This window comes from Chanodichthys erythropterus, chromosome 8 (assembly GCF_024489055.1).
Source record: "Chanodichthys erythropterus isolate Z2021 chromosome 8, ASM2448905v1, whole genome shotgun sequence".
Lineage (NCBI taxonomy): Eukaryota > Metazoa > Chordata > Actinopteri > Cypriniformes > Xenocyprididae > Chanodichthys > Chanodichthys erythropterus.
In genome coordinates, this window is record NC_090228.1 from 14,499,347 (window position 1) to 14,525,261 (window position 25,915).

The window sequence follows — 25,915 nt, forward strand, 5'->3', positions numbered from 1 at the left end:
TCTTCAAAACACAAATTAAGATTTTTTTGATAAAATCCGATGGCTCAGTGATGCCTCCATTGACAGATAATGTTGAACCACTGTAGTCACATGAACTGTTTTGACTGTCAATGGAGCCCTTACAGGTGTAGAACGACATGAGGGCGAGTAATTAATGACAGAATTTTCATTTTTGGGTGAACTAACCATTTAAATATAACAAAAACACAAAATTATTTCAATTATTTTTCAAATAAACAAATATATACTTAAAACTATTTAATTCATGTTTAAAATTTAAAACAAGTTATATTTAATACATTAATAAACTTAATTTTTAAATAACTGGCATTTTTTTCAAAGTAATTTTAAATAACTTTTTTAAATAACTTTTTAACTCGACCAAAAACTGGATAAAAAAGAACTTTTTTTATAGAACATTGTAAATGTTCTATAAAAATGTAATTTAAATGTTGCATTAAAATGATTTAGCAACGTATGTATTCTTTTAAGTACATTTTAAAACATTAATTACATAAAGTTTTAAAAATGTCTGATTATTTTTCAATTTAAAAAGTAATTTACTTTCTAATAATTCTAATACTTTCTAGTATTTAAAAAAAAAAGTGCCACTAGTCCTCCATAGACAATGAGCAGTTAAGCAATAATTTGCTATATTTATTCATGCTGCAATGCATGCTAGGAAACGCAGTCCTGCCTCCAGCACCACAGACATCACAACATGCATATATTAAGTTAACCTGGCTTCTCGAAGAGTGTTTTACAATGCAAACTCAGCTAAAGCACAGCAAGCGATCAGGACATTAATTAGAGCACCGCTGTTAGAATAAGTAAATAAATAAATACATAAATAAATAAAAACAAAAGAGTACGTTTACATTTACTGTGATGGAACTTAAAATAATCTACATTATTTACTTTTTTTTTTTTTTTAATTAAACTTAATTTTAACATTTTTCCCCAATGTATTTATTTATATGGATTGATTGGATTATAAAAAGTAGGCGCTCTTACTTCCCTCCAGAAACACTGTCAGATTAGATTACCAACATGACCAGCACACTAGGTCTTGGAACAGCATTATTCTTTCATAGAAGCAAAGGAAATGAGTACGCTTCATGACCATTTAGAGAGTATACACAGAATAGATATACACCCTGTTTCACCAAGATCCACCCACTGTATTTCTGGCCTCTCTAGTGATGTACACAAATCATACGCAGTCATACAGTAGGTTGTGTTGCTGGCCAGGTTGCTGGACAATGTGTATTCCCTCTCCTCTGTGTGTGTGTGTTCTCTAGTGAGCAGATCCAGTGGGGGCCGAGCAGGGGGGCGGAGTCAGGACGACCATCAAAAGGTCCATCCACAGTGGAGCTCATTATTGCTTGTACTATTCTCACTCAATCTTATGGGCCAAATCATTCCTGAAAACCTCCGTTACCATACTATCTCTCTCTCTCTCTCACACACACACTTTCAAAAAAGACATCTCAGAAGTAAACAAAGCCTGCGTCTGAGCACTAATTAAATAGATGAGCTGTATTAACATAACCTGAATGCCCTGGCCAATTCCACCCCCCTGTATTCCATCCTAACACACACACTCACAAACACACCCTTAATTTTTTTTTTTTTTGTTATGATCCGACCAGCGAGCACCAATTGTTGGCCGGTGTAATTACCATTAGACCACGGCGGCTGGCTCTTTGATATGGTAATGAATCTACAGCCCCCCCTCCAACCACCGCCTCCCCCCGACACACACTCTCCTCTTGTCTGACAATCTACCGAACATGAATTTCAAACAGCCTCCTCAGCACCTGACAAACGGGGCTGAGCTCCGCCGATGACCCACAATGCACTAGGGCAGAGGGGGCCACCGGAGGGAGGCGAACGGAGGACGACGCAGGCGGGCGACACTGATGACGTTTTTAAAACAAGGAGGAGGGGGATGTAGACATGTTCAAATGACAGGTTTACAGCTTCTGGATTGGATAGGTCGTGTTGGAGTGATAGAAGGGTCAAAACTATGCTGTCAAATCCAGAATGTCTTTCCACCTCAGCTGATGGAGGTATTTTCAGCACATCACTTAACATAAATTTTGGGCCACTGCGATCTTGTGTTTGACTGGAAAGAAGGGTTGAACGTGCGACACTATGAATGCATCGCCCTCTGTGATGATGTCACTGATATAAAATGAATGTCCACTTCATTAAAGGATGTAATGATGATAAAAAAAAAAAAAAAGTTGGGTTATGAATCTATAAAAGAGTTGGGGTTGGTAAGATTTTAATGTTTTGAATTAAGTCTTTTATGCTCACCAAGGCTGCATTTATTTGAACGAAAATACAGTAAAAAGAAAAAAAAAAGTAATATGCAATATTATTATAGTTTAAATCAACTTCTGCTTTCATATATTTTAAAAGGTAATTTATATCAGTAATGGCAAAGCTAAATTTTCAGCATCATTACTTTAGTCTTCAGGGTCACATGATCCTTAACAAATCATTCTATTATGCTGATTTAGAGCTCAAGAAACATTTTTTTTAATATTTCCAAGGTAAAAAACGTTTTTTTTTCTGCTTATTATTTTCTAGTGGAAACTAAACTTAGTGAATTTTTTTCAGGATTCTTCAGTGAATAGAAAGTTCAAAACAACAGCATTTATTTAAAGGGTCATTGACAAATAAGGTTTTCAAAAGTGCCAAAAAATATAAAAAGAGATATAATTAATTTTGAAGTTTTAAGTGTTAACAATGGGATTATATGGATTTTATAATCAATTAACACTGCTTTTGTAATTTATTGCAAGATGGACAAAATTTGTCACCAAAAAGTAATTTAGTGTAACCAAAATTGTTTTACCAATTGACACTTTTGGTTATATTGAATGATGATATTTTCAAACAATGCTAACAGGCTGATATCTAGCTAGCTAGTTAGGTTGCAAGCTAGCTAGCAAAAGGACAAGCAAACATTTTTTATTCACAATTTTTTAAAATATTACAACATTTTCCATGTTTTGTAGCGGTTGTACGGAATGACCTCATATTTCGGGACATGCGTATGAGCAAATGTAAACATGACAAACAGTTAAGAGAGAGTTAGTTACTTTGCTTTATGACTGTGTGGTCCTTTGCAAGTGATGTCATATCCTGTCACATGATATTGACCGCATGACTTGATCCAAAATGGTCCCTTTATATTGGTTACTCCGAATGACAATGAAATGAATTTTTCCGGACATTCTTTCTCATAATAAAGCAATGCCTTCTACACATAATTATAATACCATGTTGTACTATGTTGATATATGATGTTATAAAATTATGCCAGAATAAAAAACCTATACATTTATTACATTTTAAGATATTTTAATCACAAATGAAATGGCTGTATTGGCATTTGGATGGTTAAACCCGATTTTTCAAATACCTTCATATGTAGCAAAATATAATTAAAACCCTTTGGATTCAATACAAGAGATCTAGTTGTACTACTTTTCATACTTTGGATGTCATATCTTTGTTTTTTATTGTTATTAAGGCCTTTGGACAAAAAAAAAAAAAAAAAAAAAAAAAAGACCTGTCACGTCATTGACTCAAATAGAAAAGTTTGCACAAACTGCTAAATATGAGAGAACACTGATCTAATAAACTTTTTAGCTCTCGTTGCACAAAACAGCCAGCCATGTAGGAGCGAATGGCTAGCCCTTACTCACAGATACACAAACAAACAGACACACACACAAACAAACACACACGGCGGAGGGAGGCAGGGCAGATCAGAGGGGAGTCCAGATGGACGGAGAGAGCCTCAGTGTCCCCACACCCTCACGTGTCATATGTTGTCCCATCTGTACCATCACGGCACGGCCCCCCAACCCCAGGGACGCACACACGCACACATTCGCGTATACACACACACGAATTCCATATCTCTCACCCTATGTCTCCTGGGTATGATACAAACAAACTTCCCGCACCCATTGTGTTCACATGTGACGATTAGAATCCCGGATGCAGGACACGTATACATCTCTCTAGCATGTGTGCGCAAGATTTGATCTGGCTGTTAGGGACCTTTAGCGAGGATATCACCTCTGCCCTTCACTTCCAGCTCTCGGCCTATTTAACACTCCGCTGGAGCTCTCCACGCCACAGCGCTCTATTAAATATGCTCTTTGATACGGGCACACTCTCTGCAAATGTACGGCGCACTACTTAGAGGTTAATTCCTTTTCAGCTATTCAATTGTTGATGAGAGCTCTCAATATGTTCGGTTTCATAGCTCGGAAGCCAAAGTGAAGAGAGTCATCGACCAACACAACTAAAACAACTATTAAAACAAACGTTCCCTAGACACAAAAACCCATGTAATTATCAATTGTATGCTTAAGAAAAGATACCTAGATGGTGGGAATTTTTTTGTTTCTGTTTTTGTTTTTTTTGTTTTTAAGTACTGTGCACAGTTAGCAGTTAGCTTAGAGGCTATATGTTAGTGCACTGTTTTAGCAGAGTCTTTTTCTTCTGGGAGAACAGTTACTATTGAAGACTCATCATGCACAACAAATTTTTATCAAATCAGATGCTCTCTAGAATGAGGATGTCTCCTAATAAAAAACATGAGAATGTTCTTAACCCTAATACTACCTGCAACTGACCTAGCATGTAGCAAATCACATACAGGGAGGGCTGTGATGTAAATTACTGCCTAATGGCTATTTAGGAAACAAACAAAACAAGGATGCTCCCGTCGATTTGTCCAGTCCAAAATTTCTGTTTCAACAGGAAATAGGTCAACACAAAATAAAGCAATTTCTACACTACCATTCCAAGGTTTGGGGTCAGTAAGATTTTTTATTTTTACTTGCACTACCGGTCAAACGTTTTTGAATGGTAAGATTTTTTAATGTTTTTAAAATGTTTTTTTTTTCTTTTTTGCTCACCAAGGCTTCATTTATTTGATCCAACATACTGCAAAAACAGCAATATTCTGAAATATTTTTACAATTTAAAATAACTGTTTTCTATTTGAATATATTTTAAAATGCAATTTATTTCTGTGTTGGCAAAGCTGAATTTTCAGCATCATTACTCCAGTTTTCAGTGTCACATGATCCTTCAGAAATCATTCTAATATGCCGATTTGCTGCTCAAGAAACATTTCTTATTATTATCAATGTTGAAAACAGTTGTGTACAAATTTTTTCAGGATTATTTGATGAATAGAAAGATCAAAATAACAGAATTAATCTGAGATAGAAAGCTTTTGCAACAATATAAATGTCTATACTGTAACTTTTGATCAATTTAATGAATCCTTGCTGAATAAAAGTATTAATTTCTAAACTCTTACTGACCCCAAAATTTAGAACGGTAGTGATAATGTTACAAAAGCTTTCCATTTCAGATAAATGCTGTTCTTTTGAACTTTCATCAAAGAATCCTGAAAAAAATTGTACACAATTGTTTTCAACATTGATAGTATTAATAAATGTTTCTGAATGGAACTCAAACCATTTTCCTATTAGATTGAAGTTGGCTTCAAAAACCTATTACATTTAATAACATTTAATAATTACGTTTAATAAAACGTAAACAGACAACTTCAGCTTTTCACCATTTATGCCTCAACTACAAGCTAAATGTTTAACTGCGCACAAAAAAAAAAAAAAAAAAAAAATGCATGGCATCAACACAAGTTCTGGTTGCTTTGCTGAGAACACAAGACCTGCAAGATGAAAGGGAAACAGATTCCGGGGGAGAATTCCAGGAGGCACTCAGGAGTTTACTTCTAAATGATCAGCAAACATGTAACAATACCTCCCACTAATGGAGGTGTTTTGTTGGTTTTAATCCACCTAATTGGCTGGGGTTCAGCACTACCGACGAAAAGCCGAGAATAATGCTACTACCTGTTCTCCTCCTCTCCTTCTGTTCATCTCAAGGAGAAGAAAACCCAAAGGACCAGACATTACTTTAACCCACAGGAGAAGAATCCCAGAGGGGGCAAAAGAACGAGAATATGAGAGAGAGAGAGGTTCTCCCTCACCTGAGATGAATAGAGCAGGTGATGTTTATGTATGATTCTCATTATTTAAAGCTCTTGCATTGAGGGAGATCACATGATCTGCCTGATTTGGAGAGAAAAGCACTTGAAAACAAATCGATCTGTGGAATGAGGCAGGGTCCTGCAGATTGATCTTAAAGGGACAGTTTACACCAAAATTAATATTCTGCATTTCATGTCATTCCAAACCTGTAGGACTTTCTTTGTTCTGTGTGCAACATAAAAATATATTTTGAAAAATGTCCATGCTGCTTTTTTACAAACAAATTCAATAAATGGGAACTGATGCTTTTATGCTTTGAAAATTGGTATAATATTGGTAATATTGGTATAAAGTGTTATCAACATATTAGAATGAAACGGTGTACCATTTTCCATGGTTTTGTGTGAAGTCATTAAGTCGCACTGTTCCTCAAAACATTTGATGAGCATTAAAAACAGGTTATGCCACATTAAATGTTGTAGTTACATTATTCATAACCATTACTGTGGAAATAAAAGGAGGCTTGTTATCGCTGTATGACTGAGCATTGATTTAGTGTATTTGGATACTAGATCGCTGGAGAGCTCAGGTCATTGAAAAATCTCTCGCTTGGACTATTCCTCCATTTCTCCAGAGGCCTCTCTCGTCCTCTTCTGCCCTGTTCTAACACTCGGCGAACTGAAGCAATTACAAGCCCTGACGGCAAGCCCACATCATATGGAATTGGATTGTATGTAGACGAGCTTTTGGTTGTTTATATGGAAATGCGATTGCCGTGTTGATTAGGGAGCTCCGTCCCTGCCCACGCCCTTCATCGCAGCACCTCGCAGGGGACGCCGCAACCTACAAGACACACAAACGCATCGATGTAATTCACTCAAGAGCCTCATTTTTCATAATGAGTGCGTCTTTATGTGGCCTCTGCTGTTTTCACACACTGTGAGCAGTAATGACTGCGTATACATTCATAGGCGCGTTTTCCGCAATTAGCCCGACGGCCGCTCGGGTGAGGGAGTTCAGGTACTGAAGAGAGCCGGAGTGGGGCAGGTCTACTGGGAGGGAGATGCAGGGAATACGGTGGCACTGGGCATATTGAGAGATGCACTCAGGAGGGAATTTGGGAGAGGAGTGTGGGACAATCTGTCGCCTGATGACAGATGATGTGTTTCACTGAATAGTGAACTCAGAGAGAAGGATTTTTTATTTTTTTTTTTAAATATACTGATTATACTGGTTTCATTGACTAGTCGATTAGTTCTGTGTTGACTAGTTGTGGACTAAATGACTCCAGTTGCACTACAACAGGATTAAGCTTGATTAATTTCTACATACATAATTGTATAAATGTATATCAATAATATTTAATATTACACACTAAAAAATGCTGGGTTAAAAACAACCCAAGTTGGGTTGAAAATGGACAAACCCAGTAATTGGGTTGCTTTAACCCAGCGGTTGGGTTAAATGTTTGCCCAACATGCTGGGCAGTTTTATTTACCTCAATTATTGTTTAAAAATTACTTTATGGTTGGCTTAAAATGAACCCAAAATAGGTTGGAAATTAAAAATTAGACATAAATACTAGAGTCAACAATAATAATCAAATTATTAATGAGCAATTTAATAAATGTTTATTGTTTAATTATTATTCATTAAACCTTTTAACAAATGTTCATTTCCAACATACTCTGGGTTAATTTTAAGCAAGCAATACAGTAATTTTTTAAACAATAGTTGAGTTAAATAAAAATACCAAGGAGGTTGGGCAAACATTTAACCCAACCACTGGGTTAAAACAAAACCCAATTGCTGAGTTTGTCCATTTTCAACCCAACTTGGGTAGCTTTTAACCCATTATTTTTTATTATGAGCAAACATGAATTAACAATGAACAATTGCATTAACATTAACCTAAATTAATAAATGCTGTAAAAAAGTTTACCTACAGTAATACATTAACTAATTTAAGAAAGTGAACCTTAATGTAGTGTAACTACAGACATATTCCTGTCCACAAACTGCATCATAATGTATCTGAGATTAGTTTTGCATAATAACTTTTAAGGACCAATTATATTTGAATGTGAATCCAAAAATGGACCATGCTGCTTGGGTTGTGGACATCTGTGATATTCTGAGTTAATTTACAGTGTTTACACACAGTAAAAGCCAAAATGTTTGTGAACAATTATGATATTTTTCACTTTCATATTTTTTGGGAAAAAGGGACTGCTACTCTCTGCAAGTCTGAAAAGGGGCAACATACTGTGACATTAGTTTAACACAATTATTTCTATTTAATCCAAAACTCTGAGTGAGTTAGTGTAAAGTACTGATGTAGTGTAGACTAATGAGAAATAAAGTCTCTTATGCTCACAAAGGCTGCAATTATTTGATCAAAAATACAGTAAAACAGTAACATTATGAAATATTATTACAATTTAAAGTATCAGTTTTCTATTTAAATACATTTTAAAATGACTGCTTTTCCATCACAGGAATAGATTACGAGTATTCTCGTCACTTCATAAAATTAAGGTTGAACCACTGCAATCACATGACCTATTTTAAAAATGTCTTTAGTACCTTTCTGGACCTTGAAAGTAGTGGTTAAATTGCCATCTATGGAGGAGTCAGACAGCTCTTGGATTTCATCAAAAATATCTTAATTTGTGTTTCAAAGATGAATGAAGGTCTTATGGGTGTGGAACGACATGAGGGTGAGTAATTAATGACAGAATTTAATTCATTTCATTTCATTAGAGAGAAAGAAATCAAATATTGTCCCAGAGAATGACAGACACATGAGTGGGACACAACTGGACAGTATATAACTTTTGTATGAATCTGGCAGAGTAGACATGCTATGTTTTGTGATCTTCATCCACTGATGCTGTATTTTGAATCACTTACATAAGTTAAACACTCTTCTAGACAACCAGAAAAAGTAGTAGTCATAATATCCAGCATCGTCTCTCAAGTTGGAGAAGACCACAGCCAAAACCCCAGCTCTGTTCCTCATGTGCTCTTTACAATGCCAAGCACAATTGGCTTCCATTTCTCTGTGTGTATTTACATTGGAGACTATGGCAGAGTAAACAGGTGCTTTGTTAGAGAGCACCAGAGGCCTGACATGCTGTACACACACAGTTTTACTTCTCCGCTCAAACACGGATCCAGCCACATCCTCTATCATGCCTGCATGTGTTTACAGAGGAAGACAAGGGTCCCTGTAGTGATCGGGCCTGCAGGGAAACCAAGGAGTCCCGGTGTTTGGAGTGCATGCAGGTGTCTTGTGAGAGTTAACGGGATACACGTGTACACAAATGGATGCATGCATTCTTCAGAAAGTGACTTTCGCTTTACGGATAAACACACGCATGCTTTCAGCTGTGTTTTCCAATAAAGGAAAGAGGACGTTGCATCATGAGTGGAGGTCAAAGTGGTCACAACATCTAAAACAACTTTACAGCCCTACAACTTCCCTTTGCACTACATGATTTCCTGTCTGTGTGGGCTAAACCCAGGCGGAACTTCCTTTAGATGTGTACTGAGAGGAAGACAGGTCAGAGGTCACGCAAGCATACTTGTTCGTGCCCCACACACAGCTTGTGATCCAAATGCTTGAACACATTTGAACAACAATATTTTACTGTTTGTACTGCACAAAGGAAGCTATAGTCACACAAACATAAACCTTTATGAAGAGGCTGATGACCTTTCAGTCCAGTCCGGACGTTGTTCAATGCATAAATGTGTCACCTAAACAATACAGGTTCAAAGTGGTCTGGGATCTTTTAAAAAGAGATGAGATCATGAGAACTCAAATTTCTTTAAGAAATGTACCATGTAAAAATACCGTAATATTCAGAACTTAAACTCAAATAGACACAGAACTGCAAGAGTGGCTTGTTCTGAAATTCTTGGTTTTCTGATTTCTATTACTGACATAGTATTAATGTATGGTTGCACACGTTAACATTTCACTAATGGCCATTCATGATGAAGTAATAAAAAAGAATTCCTAAAAACAAGAAGAATCAATTATAGGATAATAGTGGAAAAATGCACCAAACCATGGGCTGTTCCTGGATGTGTGTAGCATCTACACCTCTGCACATCCTTTCTGTTGGATCTTAGTGCATTCTTAAGAAGCCGACATTGCATAAGGTCATGTAAACACTTTAGCCCATTTTCCTTTATCGGAATAAGGTCATAAACGGCTTAAGCATAAACCAATCGACACAGCTAGATTTTTGCCCCATACCCCGATTTGTCCTGACATGTAAACACATTAACCTGCATTATGTGGGCTTATTGACGTATGCATGTTTGATATGTGACAGGAAAGCATCCTTACTTACAGATTGAAGCGCATCCCAAAAAAGCGAGTATTTTGAGGAAATACTGACCCAAATACTGACCCAAGAAATTATAAAAATGTGTTCTCATCTTATGTAGCCAAAGTAAAAGTGATGAGTTCAGATGCTAAATGCCACCTGTCAAAAATGAGATGATGACATTTAGCGAATGCTCTCCGCACATAGTATACATTCATCAAATGCTTTTCCTTCAAATCCGCTAAATCCCAGCATCAGCCTATTAAGAAAGGTTCGTTGGCAGAAACCGCGAAACTCCACTTTCCTTTGTCAGCAAAAGCCTCTAAGTCCACAGAAGAACCAATCAGAAGATGCAAATGAGCCGGCTTTCAATTGCCAAACTGCAAGTTATTATCATGTTTTGTAAATCATTACAGTGGCAATAACAGGAATTTGCGAGTAGCAAAACACAACAGTGTTCCTTTTGTTAGTGTAAAACTGACAGAAATTGATGTTTTACTAAGTCTTGTAGTCCAAAGAGGTGGACTTAGAGCACAAATCAAAGCTTCATGAAGCAGTGTTTTGAAATCATCCATCACTACATATTGTTGAATAAAGTCGCTATTTTGTTATTTCGGGTGCACAAAAAATATTCTAGTTGCTTTATAATATTAAGGTTGAACCACTGTAGTCACATGAACTGTTTCAAATATGTTTTTAGTAGCTTTCTGGGTATTGAAAAAGGGAGTGTTATTGCTGGCGTTGCAGGCCTTACTGAGCCATCGGATTTTATCAAAAATATCTTAATGTGTGTTCCGATGATGAACGAAGGTCTTACAGGTGTGGAATGACATGAGGGTGAGTAATTAATGACAGAATTTTAATTTTTGGGTGAACTAACCCTTTAATGCTATAACATCACAACTGACATATACTTGGAGTCATACGCACGAATGATTACGTATTGACCTCACTACCGTGAAATAACCTGATTTATTAAGAGCCCTTAATGGGACATGGTGATGGAAAAAATATGACATGGGAGGAAAAATTATATGTCAATGCTTTTGAGTTTTCTCACAAATGATTTGCGTTTTCTCAAGAAACTTTGCGTTAGCTAAATGCAAAGTTTTTGCAAGAAAATGCAAAGTTTTTTAGGAGGACGCAAATGTTTTGCGAATGAACACAAAGTTTCTCAGGGAATGCAGAAGTTTCAAAATATATATATTTTTTCCCCCATCTCATATTTCTTTACCACCATGTCCCTTTAGGGGCTCCGTAGAGTTCTAGCAGTTTACATCTGTCAAGCACTATTATTCAGCCATTTATGTAGGAGTCTTAAAGGCATTTTAAATTTCATTCTAAAGGTCAGAAGAAGGGTGAAAAATAAAATAAAAAACTATAACAAAAATATTTGGACTTTTCAAGCATTATAAAAAGACCTCAGGAAAAATAAATAAATAAAATGATAATATAATTTATGATATGACCCCTTTAAAGACGGACTCGCACACATTCTTATCATTCTCCAAGCCTCAAGTTTGGCTATCTTTCCTGGACAGTGTCAACAGCAAACCCATATGTCATTTAATATGAAGGTCTGCGAAGCATGCACTTGAGTGTATTTGACAGGAAAGAAGAAAAAAAAAAAAACAATCTGATTTTAGGAGTGTGGCTGTTTCCAGTTGACTAGATCAGCAGCTGAGTAGCTCTGCAGTGACCCGTGTGTGTGTGTATTTATGTGTGTGTGGACAGGGTACAGGCTGCCCTCAGAGAAACGGTCATGGGGCATCTCTCAGCTGCCCTGCATTGTTGCTGCAAATACACAAAGCACACAGCCTGGCCCTCCAGCTGGCCCTGTGCCCCCTCCCTGTGGCCCTGTCCTCTCTCTATCTCATTCTTTCTGTCTTTCTGCTTCTCTTGCTCTCTGTTTGTTCTGATAACTTTGACCCAACTCTCTGTATCATCACTCCACCTCCTCCCACTGAAAAACGCCAACCAGCTCACTTTTGTCTCTTCGGGAACATATAAAAAACAGCTACGTTTTAAAAGTGAAAAACGCATTTAAATGGAAAACAAGTCACTCGTGGTGCAATAAGTGACAGAGCAATTTTGACTTTTTGCAGCTGTAAACCAAAAAAATGCATGCCAAAAGTTTAAATTGATTGGTATTAGCTATTTTGCCTAATAATAATTACAACCAGTGATGCATTATTGTCCGGCATCTACATGGCCTTTTGCTTTCTCTCCCAAATGCGAAGGTCCAAACTGGGCACTTAGTTCTTTCTTAGGGCACTACAATTGGCTGATGGCTTTTCTGCCAGGCTGGGATGGGGGACTTCATTGGCTGACAGTTATAGTGTAGCCATGGAAACTACTAGCCCATGATAACCATGATTAGAGGTGTCATGATGACAACAATACGACACAGAGCGATAATGTGTCTTTGATGAGCACATCGCAGCCATTGTGAAGCAGTAATTGATTTGTTTACCAATACTACAGACTTTGCTTGTGTCGGCCAACAACAATGGGGTGTCCTTGCACAAAAACGGGGGAAGAAAAAGGGTAAAAATAGGAACTGACCTACAAAGGATGTGAAAGAGATGAGTACTGCTTGTCTTCAGACCACAAACCCATTGGTGAGCAGCTGAACCCTGGGGATGAGAAACAGAGGAAAGGAGAGAGGTGAATTAAGAAAGAAAAAGGAGGAAGGCATTAAGGTAGCAGTTGAATCCAGTATGTCTTTATCTTCAGTGAAACAAAAAAGAAGAAATTTTTAAGAATTGTCCAAGCTGCTCTGTTCCATGAAATTAAAGTGGATGGAGACCACAAATGACAAGCAGAATTTTTACGAAATAATGTCTAAAATTCTGCACACAGATTTATCAGATTTCTTCATACTACTTTAAATACAATAAAATAGTCATACTGACCACTTTTACAAAGTTTTATGGTGTTTTTGTCCTTTTAGGAGCTTAACAGCCTCTATTTCCCATTCACTCCCTTTGTATGGAAAGCAGCATGAACATTTTTCAAACAATCTTCTTTTGTGTTCTACATAGAAAAGTCATATATAAGTTATATAAGTAAAAAAAAAAAAAAAAAAAAAAAAAAAACATTAGAAAATGATGACAGAATACAGAATTTTAGGTGAACAATCCCTTTAAATTTTCAAAAATACTGAACAGATGTCCAAAAACAGAATCAAACAGATCCACAGAGACCCTTTCAACAGGTGGGAATGGGAAGTCTACAATTTGTGCACACACACACGTATGTGAAAGCATGTGCGTGTGTTCACCTGCATGTTAAGAGCTCTGTTCTAATCTTTATGGTAATAAACTCTGGCGGCTACTTGGCTGCCGGCGCTGCAGATCAGGCTTTAATAGAAAGTAAATGTGTTTGCTGAGAAAGGGGAAGAGTCACTTGAAATGGGAGTAATGTATTCCTTATTGAGTTGAGTATGTGTGTGTGTGTGTGTGTGTGTGTGTGTGTGTGTGTGTGTGTGTGTGTGTGTGTGTGTGTGTGTGTGTGTGTGTGTGTGTGTGTGTGTGTGTGTGTGTGTGTGTGTGTGTGTGTGTGTGTGTGTGTGGCCACTGGGGTCAAGTAAAGCTGGGTGATGCTTATGAGCCACTCAACTATTAGCAATCACACAAACACAACTTTTAACCTGACACACAATTTGTGTCATTCAGATGAATATTTCTGGTTAATTAATGGTGTTTGTAAAGGCGAGCATTGCCAGTACAATTACTCAAACATGGCAGAAGGTTTTTTTCTTTTTTTCTTCTTTTTTCAAAAACACCTGTTCATGCTACGGCACAAATGATACCTCAAATAGCTTTTTGAGGACAGGTGTGCTATTACTTTTGATCAGACTTGACAACCACCCAAAACACCCTACCATTATTGTGGCGAGTTTTGCACGGTCAAACATTTTTAAATTTTCGCACATGAAATCCATTCAATTTAATAGGAATCCACATGATCAAGAATTTAATGTCTGGGCAGATTTTGCAACAGGTTGCAGTTGGTCACGCTGATTTGCTCCGTTGACCAAAATAAACTTCTGTGTGAGCTGTGCTTCATAAATCACTACACTATCAACAATAGACCTTTTTTTTAATATGATGGTACAGTGATGGTATATAATAACTACTTGGTACTTTGATATAACAAGTCCATGACAAGTCCATGGTAGGTTTTTTTGTTGTTGTTGTTATTTAGTATTTTTCCTTTTTAAATCACTGTTTTTTATTAATTTAAAAAATAAATTATATAATTATAAATTATATAAAATTATATATAAATTATATATATATATATATATATATATATATATATATATATATATATATATATATATATATATATATATATATATATATATATATATATATATATATGAAGAGTTTAGTTCCAAAACACGCCATTTAAAAAAAAATGAGTTTCCGCCAAAATCAGTATTGTATCTGGTCAGTATTGAAAAGTAATTTATTAATTTTGCACAAAATGCGATACCCATCGTGTTATTATGTAATGTTTTCTCCCTTTCTTTCCAAAACGCGACAAACACAAGTCTCCTTTTTCTGTAGAACGCGATATATCCGCTCTCAACCAATCACAGCGCACCATTCCACCCACTGTAAACATTGAAGGCTTTGTAAAAAGCCATTTTTAATACCAATGTACTCTGCAAATGTGTTTATTTAACCGTGCGGTGGCGCCAGATACTCTTTAATCGATAATAACAAATAATTTATAACATTAACAAGATGTCCCATTTAATTCATTTTGGGAGCGACGGCTGAATGTATTTTTAGTAAAATGTCTGTATATAAGATAAATAATGGCAAAGTTTAGACTCAACTTACTTTGTTGTGTATTTTCAATTTGAAAAATAACTTTTATATTGATGGATTAATTGCATTTTGAAAAAAAAAAGTCATGGATTTATTGCATTTTGGGAAAAAAATAATACGTTTTTATAATAAACTTTTTAAAATCAAAATATAGATTTGAATTTTTAATGTTTTTATAACCAAAAGATGCTATGTGAAAGTCTGAAACAGAAAATAGTGGTTTTCATCTTGCCACTTTCTTGGTAAAGAAAATGCCTTTTTACTCAAATTAATCAAAATGGAGTTATTGCGTTTTGGAACCAAACTCTTCATTCATATATTATATATATATATTATTATTTTTATTTTTAATGACCCTGCAATGTGGCAAATCATTGTTTAAAAGTACAGATATTCAATCAACTCCCAATTAATACAATGTGACAAAAACTTTTTGAGATGTCAAACAGCCATATACAGTACTTTGGAACTGATTGAATTGGTTGAAATACCTCATTCAGATTCCAATATCTACATGGTACTCTACAAAGAATAAAAAAAATAATTAAAAAAAAGTTTTCAGAGTTTTCAAGGTTCTGCCAGTCATGTTACACCCCTTCACAGTCTCTCCGCCTTTACTTCGCTGTCAACATCAAACTTGTGCACACAAGACGCTCTCTAGTACGCACACTCGTGATTCACACAATACAAAGCAAATGTACCCTAGACAAAGTGCACAAAGTCTTAACCAGCAAACTATGCTCCATTCACTCCTGTTTAAAAAGGTCACCACTTTCTCTGGCTAAGCGCCCTGTGTCTATTGATAATTTTATGCATAAACAAATGGCAAATTTGTGCCACATAAATATGTATTAGCAATTAATAATGTCCCGCGTCTGTGGCGATGCCAGGTGCATGCGAAATCAGCACGGGCACTCTGCAGAGCTGGTGCTTTTGTTTTCCTCCAGCTCTCTCAGGGTTGCCACAATAGGCACACAATAGATGCACAATGGGCACCCGTAACAGGGCACTGTGCCCCTGAGACAATGCCAGGCTCCCTGAATGAGCCACCATCACCTGGGCAGAGCCAAAACAATGCGGGCATCACCAGACAGCTACGGGGGTATTATTGAATTAGCAGCCGCATTGTGATTAAGGGTTTAGAGGGGCATTTAGTGGTTTTGCTTTTTAAATAATGATGAATTTGATGACTGAGGCAGCCACGGATATGCCGGATGCATGCATGTGTGCGTTTGATGGAGATTGAATTTAAAAATACACGTGCGCGCGCACACGCACACACACCTGTTCATCAGCAGAAACACCTGGAAGCTGTCTGTTCATGTTCCATTTTTACCTTGGTGTCATAGAGATCTCAATGTCAGTGTGAGCGGTAACGTGCAGGTACAGTCTACACAAATAAACATATCTGTTTTGTTGGGTAGGATTTTTCAGGACATCACAATGCCATTATAGTCTCACACAGACAGAGATGAGGGACAAGACGGACAGAAAGCGCAGCTCCTCTATTCCTCTGCCCCTCTAGTGTTTAATAGGATCAGATAAACACAATGGCTCTAATAAAGTGCCAGGCTAACATCATACTGAGATTAAGAGAGAGAGAGAGAGAGAGAGAATTAAAGGGTAGAATGGGAGATTGTGAAAGCATTTGTATCAGACATAGCGGATGACAGGGGGGCTTATTTAGGGAAAGAAGAGGATTACCAGCCGCCAGCCTGCGGTTGTGCTCCTCTTCGACTTTCTATAATCACTGTGATCATAAGACCAGCACAATTCAGCTCCGCTAATAATGCACACACACACATCTGCCTATTCATTTCAGCTCTAATGCAATAATAGCCCTGAAACATCTGGTAATGAAACTCGCTGGAATCAAGATGGGCGGATTTGCCGGCATCTGTCCCTCTGCTGGCTCCAACCTGCTCCGGTTCTTCGGGCTTAAAGGCAACATGAAATGAAAATTGACCCTATTTACTGTTTTAACGCACATTACTGGACTTATTGTGCACAATTAATCAGTGCATGTTATTCTGAAGAAAACTAAATGGTTTGTTATTCTTTTGTCTTCAGATGTCATAACATCCTCTCACTCTGAAATAAAGTTCTTTTTCCGATGACATCACCTAGGCCACACAGGCTATTGGATAACGTTAAAAGTCAACATAAAACCCATTTTACTTCGGTAATCTGATGCATTTCTGTGGAAAACAGGATATTCAATTGCAAGAAAAAAAAAGAAATGCCAGAAATGGCATTAGGAAATAATTGGATTTCGAAAAGTTGCCATTACAAACCATGAGCCAGATTCATGCATGCCAACAAACACACAATGGCAACCAAAAGCTAGACGGCTGGAGTGCCCCAGACCTTCAGGGTTCAATTACCTGAGTACCTCCACCCCCCTTCCCCTAGAGTCCTTTACCCGGTCTGAGGCCGCGAGGGCGACTTCCTGTCCCACTCCCTGGGGTTCATAGGAGAGGAAGGAGGAATGACACGGTGCCCATGAAAGAGCCATTGTTCATCGAGGTGGTCCCAGTACTGTGTGAGGGGAGGTGGCTGATCACAAGGCGGGCCACAACGCAGGGGTAAATATTTATCTGCTGGGATGTAAACGACGGATCATGTAATTTAGCAACAGGCCGTTCCTTCCTGCATGGTGATGATGTTTAGTCTTGGGTAGGAGAGGCAAGGGGTGTTACTCAGTCTGATCAGAACCTGCCTATCTCAGACACAGCAGCGGTTGATTATCACTGAAGCATCTTCACACTAAAACTGACACTCTTCAAGTGTGTAGGCGACTAAAGTTAAAGTTTTTTTTTTTCCAACTAAAAATATTTTCAGGATGTTTTTCATTAATTTTTTTGCTATAGAAGTTTTAAAAACTGGTAGGAACATCCTGTGGTACAATTTGGTGGATAATGTGTCTTGTGGTGGTGTTTAATTCATGCCACCATTTCTGGGTGTTGAGAAATTTTAGTGTCAAAAATTGCAAAATAACCATAGAGTGCATAAAACGCTACAGTAAAAACCTGTTTTTGTTAACCAAGTTACACGGTGATAAGCTGTAAATTGTTTAACATTGCATTATATGTAATTTTACTGTAAAATACTGTCAAATTTATGGCAAGTAAAACTAAAACTTTTGCAAGTAAAAACTACAAATTACCATTTAATTTACAGTGAAAAACAGTAAAAAGACAGCCAATAGTTCCTGCATGACACATATAATTATAGTTTCTATACAATGCACAGCATAAATGAGTACTGCCCCTCTGAACAAATATTAATTTGTTTTTTCTTAATGATAACTAATACAATTCATGGAAAGATGGCAAAATTGAAAAGTATTAAACATATACTTAATAAAAACAGATAAACATATGTCATTAATATCCATAAAATTGTTTAAATGAAGGATTAAACTAACTAAACTAATTATGGAAGTTCCATAATTTTAAGTATACTGCTCTGACCCTTCTTGACACGGATTGTATAATTTCAAGACAAATTGTCAGATCCTGTCCTGTTTAACTCCTGGATGATGACCTCCTTAAATGATCTTTAATGGGGAGTGTTGCTCAGCTCGTCTCTACAGAAATCCCCACAGGTGCTCAAGAGTGTTAAGACTGGGTGAAATACATGTTGTTCACAGAAGTTTTTTCACCTTAGGAGAATGCATATCATCATTGTCATGTTGAAAAATGCCCAACAATTCAGGGAATGAATAGAGGGCATCTTCTGTTTCAAGTTTTTGATTGCATCACACAATGGTGTGTGAGTTCATGACATTGATAAAGTACAACACCCTACCACTGAACTTCACTGTGGGAACCAGGTACTTCTCACTTTACTCCTCCTCTAGCAACACCATATCATTTTGGATGCTGTTAGATCCAAATTGATTGACTTGGTCTCATGAGACCAGAGTATGGATTCCCAGAAGTCTATATTTTTGTAAATATGGGTCTTGAAAAAGGCTAATTGACTTTATTGTGCTTTGGCTGAATATGTAGTTCCAGTGAGGACAACCACCATGCATGTCACTTCTGCAGACTGCATCTTACTCTGTGAGATAAACAGTCACTCTTTTCATCATTTTTGCTGGCTCTGAGACACTCGCTTGGTATTTCTCCTGCTCTTTGTCTAGCAAAAAATCACTTATCACTAAATGAAAGCTTAAAATGAAGGCCTGATTATTTCAGGGGCCTTGTTACAAGTCCATTGTTTTTGAATTTCTGTGTTACTTTTGCTATCTTTTGACACTTAAAACAATGATTTGGTAATCCTCTTGTACCACTGTTCTCTTTTGTGTTAAGAAATGTCTCCTGACAGTTCTCTCCCAAGTGCTTCCTTTGTTGTCAGCATTAAGTCTGAAAATGATTCAGTGGGCTATAGAACACTTTTAATTGCCAAGAAATTACTTCTCTTTAAATGGTTTGGTTCAACATACTTACCAGTTGATCAAAAATTGCCTTAAACCTACACCAGATTTTTTTTTATTTAGTTTTGTATAGTAACTTTCAGGGGGGGGTATTCATTTTTGCAACAACATTTTATCACTTTGATAAGAAAATCTTATTTCCAAAATAATTTTGACATGCTTCTTTGGTAAGAACATTATAGAACCTTACACTCACACACACTTAAAACAACAACAAAAAAAAAATCTTACAAAACACTTGCCACACACTCGTTGACTTCCTGTTGCTGTGTTTGTGCTCCAATCATTCGCAACTTGAGGTGAACAGTTCTACGATGTAAGCGATGCAAGTAATGACCAACAGGCCAGGGACAAAACCACCCCAGACCACAATTTCTCCTTAAAGACCAACTGATTCTTTCTAGATTTTTAGATTTGACCATGCTTGCAAACTTCACCACAGTGATGCCAGGGTGTTGCCATCTGGTATTCTGTGTGGTTGCTTACTGGTCTGAGATAAAAATAAAGGTTCTCCTAAAAATAAACATTCTTTATTGGCATTGATGGTTCCACAAAGAACCTTTAACATCAATGGAACCTTTCCATTGGACAAAAGGTTCTTTATAGTGGAAAAGGTTTCTTTAGATATAAAAATATAGTACTTCTCTTTTAGAAACCTTCATTTGTAAGAGTTTACAATAGTCAATCCAAGTCGATGGGATATTTTTTGCAGATTGCATTGTCCAGTAGGGAAAAATGCTTTGACTTTGAAAGGTAGCATTAGCACAATCTGCGCAGGACGACTTGAACCCCGTCTTCACATGAATGAGAGCTGTCGTTTCAGATGTCATGTGGCTCAATCACAGGGTGAAAGAACTCCAACACTTAAAAATGTGTCTGGGTGACAAGCTCAATTAAATCGAATCCACGACCGTCCTCATGTCTGCATTCATCTTTCTGTCAAGATCTTTATACATATTTCACTTCCTCGCTGTGTCGAAATAGTTTCTTCGCTTATTGTACATATTCTTTCTCTCTATCAAACTCACCTCTCACGTCTGCTATTTCTCTTCTAACTTCATTTTCTCACTCTTGCCTCTTCCTCACCTCTACTTCTCCTTCCTTTCTCTGTTCCTTTATCTTTTCACCATCTCCATTCTTCCTCCTTTTCTGTAACTAAAAAAAAAGATTGGTTCTATCCATTCTCTTGCTCTTGTTTTTTCACCTCTCCTGCCTGAGTAATGTGTATGCGAGTACATCGCTCATGTTTAGGACTTTCCGTGAGTTGACAGCCTTTTAATGCTGTGCATTGTAGCCAGGATGCAGGATACTTTATTTTACCACATCTCTCTCTGTTTGTCTAAGGCAAACACACAGACACATAGACAATTTTAAATGAGAACAAACAATAGACTTAATATACACCACCGTTCAAAAGTTTGGGGTCGGAAAGATTTCTTCATGATTTTGAAGTCTCTTGGTTGAAGTCTCTTATGCTTACCGATGCAGCATTTATTTTAATTTATTTTAATTTAACAATTTTGTCCCCACAGTTTAAACTAAGCTGAGAGATGTAAACCCCACAACACACACAAATGCCCTGTTTACACCTGGTATTAAGATGTGTTTCACAAATGGACGATGCTAAATACAGATGAAAATGGGGTCTAACACGTTTTAAGCTTATCCACTTTCGACCACTTCCAGAGGTAGTTGAAAACAAATTGGACCCGATTGCTTTCGTAGTGTAGATGCTATTGTGTTCGAACAACCACAAAAGACCGCCTACTCTCCGCCTACTGACTTAATGCATAAACATTATGGGAAATGTGTAAGCCAGATGGGGTTTAAATGAAAAATGTACCAAGCACAATGTTCTCTCACCATTCCTGATTTGTAACATGCACTCACCGCATGGTCTTGCGGCTATCAGAGCAGAAACAAAAGCTACTGCTCTCAGAATATTTTCCTGTCATCTCCTTTCATAGTCATATGATCTTATTTCATCAATTAGATCGGAAGATCTGTAAAAACCAATACATTTAACCAGCCTTAGACCCTCCCTTCAAAATAAATCAGGACAGAAGTGGTTAAAAGTGGGCAAAAGAGATGGATTAAAACACCAGGTAAAGAGAAGTATGTCTTGCTTGTCTACTTGAGATCCAATTGAACAAGACGCATCTGTGAGGAATGTTGTTTATATGTCTATGTGGTGTTTTTCATATGCTTTCAGACAAACCATGTGCACGGGTCAAACCACGGGTTGAAATCGCTAGTGTGTCTGGCGTCAAGCAATTACCTTGTAACCAATCACGTCAAAGCGTGGGCGGGCTTTAGCATATCATTACTATGCTGCGAAGCATGGGAGTCTCAGGAGAAGCCATACTGGTATATTCTTCTGTTGAGTAAAAGTTGACTGAGTGGGTCTCTGAGCTGATGTGAGTGGAGGCGGGGCTAATTTGCATATTCATGGTTCCACATATACTAAATGAAGCAAGGGTGGTTACATTCAAGCTATTTTAAGGCATGAACAATTTTTTTTTTTTTCACAGGAAAAAAAACTGTTCAAATATGTCATTTTGGTGATCAAAGATTAGTTTTAAGGGATAAAGTTATTGACTACAGGGGGACTTTAATACCAGGTGTAAACAAGGCCAAAGAGTCAAATAAAAGTTTTGTAAAGGTAATGAGAAGATCAGAAACTTGTGAAAACAGAGATGGAAAACAAACACGACTGGAATGTGGTGTTCAGAGTTCTTCAGGAAGCTTTACAATGCTGCTTATTGTGCTGAATTTAAGTAGCAGATGTTGTTATTGATGTCATAACGAGATAAAAGCTTCCAAATGACTCTCTCTAAGGAATAAAAAAAAAAGTTGAATATAATTGGAATCGACATAAAAAAGTAAGACATTCCTGACCTTACAAAACCAGAGGGTGAAAGTATATCTCTGCCCCATATTCGCAAACATGCATGCAGGGAATATGAGGTCTGTGTGCTGAACTGACCTTTATCCAGGGTCATGTCATAAAAATTGTCCAAATGTCCAATAATAATAATAAACAACATTACCCTAAATGCAACCCTCACCCTGTAATGTCATACCCTCACAGCATATGTATGTATGTGTGCTTGTGTGAAAGAAAGCGAGAGACAACTGTAAGAAGTTGACCTTAAACAGTGTTAAGCAAGACCTACAAGGTGTGGAGGACGCAAGTGTGTGTATGTGTACGCTTGAGTTTTACTGTGGCGCCTGGACAGAAATCAGGCACAATGGCTCCCTCAGAAATAGCCAGCTGATATGTTGTTTGTGGTCATGACCTGCGGTGGGTCCTTTTACCTGCTGGGATCTCCTCCCACCCTGTCTGAGTCCTTCTATAGAGACTGCGGCTCTTCGGTCCCTGGTAGAGAAAAGAACAGACAGACAGAGACTCTGATCAATACCAGTGCCTCCTCTTTGTGGCTGAAATCAAAACCTTTTGAGGTGAATATTTCTCTTTTTGAAAGACACGGTGACGTCAATAGATTCAGGTAACTGACTCGCAATGTGGAGGAGAATGCTTGAGAGAATGAAAGCGAGAGATGTTTTCATTCACTTCTTTGGTCTGGTTTATGGATTTCTTTTTTTTTTTTTTAACTGAGTGTGGCCCTCAAAGAGTCCAAAATGCTACTTAGACCAATTCAAATCTACTCACAACACAGCCAACAAAAAGTACGAGAATGATCACTTCTTACTTTTATGAGCAGTAGAAATCTGCAGCCCTGGATGTGTGATTGTTCATTTATTTATTATTACTGCTTGGGTACTATTGTATAGATTAAACAAAATACAGTTTGCTGTACACTACCTTTCAAAAGTTTGGGGTCAGTAAGTTTTCTCTCTCTTTTCTTTTTTTTTTTTTTTTTCAGCAAGGATGCATTAAAGTCACCAAAAATGACAGTAAAGGTATTTATAATGATACAAATAAATATTCGTTCCTTTTAAACATTCAAAGAATTCTGAAACAAAATGTATCACAATTTCCACACACAAAAAATAAGCAGCACAACTGTTTTCAACATTGATTATAATAAGAAATCTTTCTTGAGCAGCCAATCAGCATATTAGAATGATTTCTGAAGGATCATGTGACACAGAAGACTGGAGTAATGATGCTGAAAATTCAGCTTTGCCATCACAGGAATAAATTACATTTTAAAATATATTAAAATAGAAAACAGTTATTTTAAATTGTAAAAATATTTCACGATATTAGCATTTTCATAATATTTTTGATCAAATGCAGCCTTGGTGAGCATAAGGCACGCGTTTCAAATCTTGAATCTTATAGGCTCGAAACTTTTAAACGGTAGTGTCATTTTTGGAATAAAAAAAAAAATAAGAAAAATTACAGGCAAGTAAAGATAGAATCTTAAAAAAAAATGATTTATATGCGCTAAAATAAAACTATCAAATTAGTCATAATAACACATTGATTTATAGGTGAATGGCTCCCTAATTTTGTAGAAAAACACAGATTTTATCACAAATTCTGTGTGGGCCTGCTTATATAGGCAGGAACACACCAAGCCGACGGTCGGCCGTCGGGCAGTTTTTCTTCGTCGGCCGACTAAGTTTTCTCATTGTGTTCCGCACCGTCGGTTGAAGTTGGTCCTCGTCTGCCTTTTTTCGGCCGATTCGAAATGTTAAATCGGCGTTGGAGCTCGTCGGGCCATTGGATCATTCTGATTGGCTGTTCAGCTGCTGCCGCCTGCTGTTTCGGAAAGGCATTTCATCTCACGCAGGCGCAGAACTGACGTGCTGCTTGGCCGTCGGCTGTTTAGCATCGGTTTGGTGTGTCAGGGCAAATTTGGACACTGCCGACGTGAGCAAACCCTGCAGTCTGCTTTCATCGCCACTAGTTCCTCTGCGTCGGCTTGGTGTGTTCTGGCCTTATACGTATGTATATATATATAAATTAATCATATAATCAAGAGACTTGTGTCAATAGATATATGTCAAGAGACTTTCTCCAGGTTGCTCCAGTGGGATTAACTCACTAATATATGTATGTATATATATATATATATATATATATATATATATATATATATATATATATATACATAGATATATTAGTGAGTTAATCCCACTGGAGCAACCTGGAGAAAGTCTCTTGACACAAGGGCAAGACATTGATATTCAAATCTACGACCTTTCAGTTACATGAACACTAGCCACACCACAAAACTCAAAACTCCCTAAACTCTCCATGATGAATCTCAACCTCTGCTTTATTTGATCTAGGCTGTGTGCAGGTGTCTCTCATGTTTACCACTGGAGAATAAGGCAGGTCGGACAAGAACAAACATTTCGGCGGTGCCGGATCCCACCGACCCCTCCTCTCCCTAAGACTCATTTTAATTCCATCTCAGCATGGTAACAAACACTCGTTAAAGCAGATTAATTCCACAAGAGGATTACGCTCCATATTAGATAATGAAAGAGAGAGAGCGAGGGAAAGAAAGAGAAAATAATCACGTAAAGGGATAGATGGTGTGCATTTGATCCTGGGGAACAGAGAGCTAATCCAGGTGTAACACATGTAGAGGAGTGTGTGAGAGAGAAAGCGCACAGTGGTATTAGGAACAGCTGGCGTCGGTTTAGCCTCTTTGTCTTCATTGACATTGGGAGGATGACAACAACAACACTGACCCATAAAATGGGAAGTCTAATGACAGTTGCTGCTATTGACACACTGCTTTTAGATGTGCGTGTATGAGAGGCTGTGACTCACAGCTTGCGCGGTGTTGCACTGTTAATGTGGTGGCGGTTCTGGCACATCTGGGCTATTTTCTCCAGTATGTGTCTGAAGATAGTGTGAAAAATCTCAGGGAGGAAAAGTGAGTGCAGGCCCCTGTGAGATCAGTTCCTCAGGTTAGAGGGCCATTTTTCAAATGCCAGTGGCTTATCTCGACTGTCACAGGCTAAACGTGTCTGATTGTGACATTACAAGAACAAGTGTAAGTCTCCCGAGTTCAGGTCCGCAGTCAGTTCGGTCCCCGCACTCCCAACGTTGTGATGTGTTGTACAAAGCTCGGCCATTTCAAAAGGGGGAAAGTCCATCTCTAAATCAATTACGGCAGTAAGCTGAAAGCTAAAAGTGAAAGAATGCAAAGACTTTGTACATGAAAGCATGAGCCAGTTCCATAAGATGGCTTAATTTTAAGTATGTTTACAGTCCAGATAACGATATCAGCTTATATAAAAGTGTCG

The 25,915-nt window shown here is 37.4% G+C and overlaps 1 protein-coding gene across 1 annotated transcript in view; it reads right to left on the reverse strand.

The window, feature by feature from the left end:
- The window catches only part of sox5 (SRY-box transcription factor 5), a 193,393-nt gene extending 170,343 nt beyond the window's left edge, over positions 1-23,050 (reverse strand). Inside the window, exons 1-2 of the mRNA XM_067391917.1 lie at positions 23,000-23,050; positions 12,962-13,032 (exon numbers count right to left, since the gene is read on the reverse strand). The gene's annotated coding sequence lies outside the window, so the exon portion shown is untranslated. The remainder of the gene's footprint in view (positions 1-12,961; positions 13,033-22,999) is intronic.
- Positions 23,051-25,915: the final 2,865 nt, after the last annotated feature.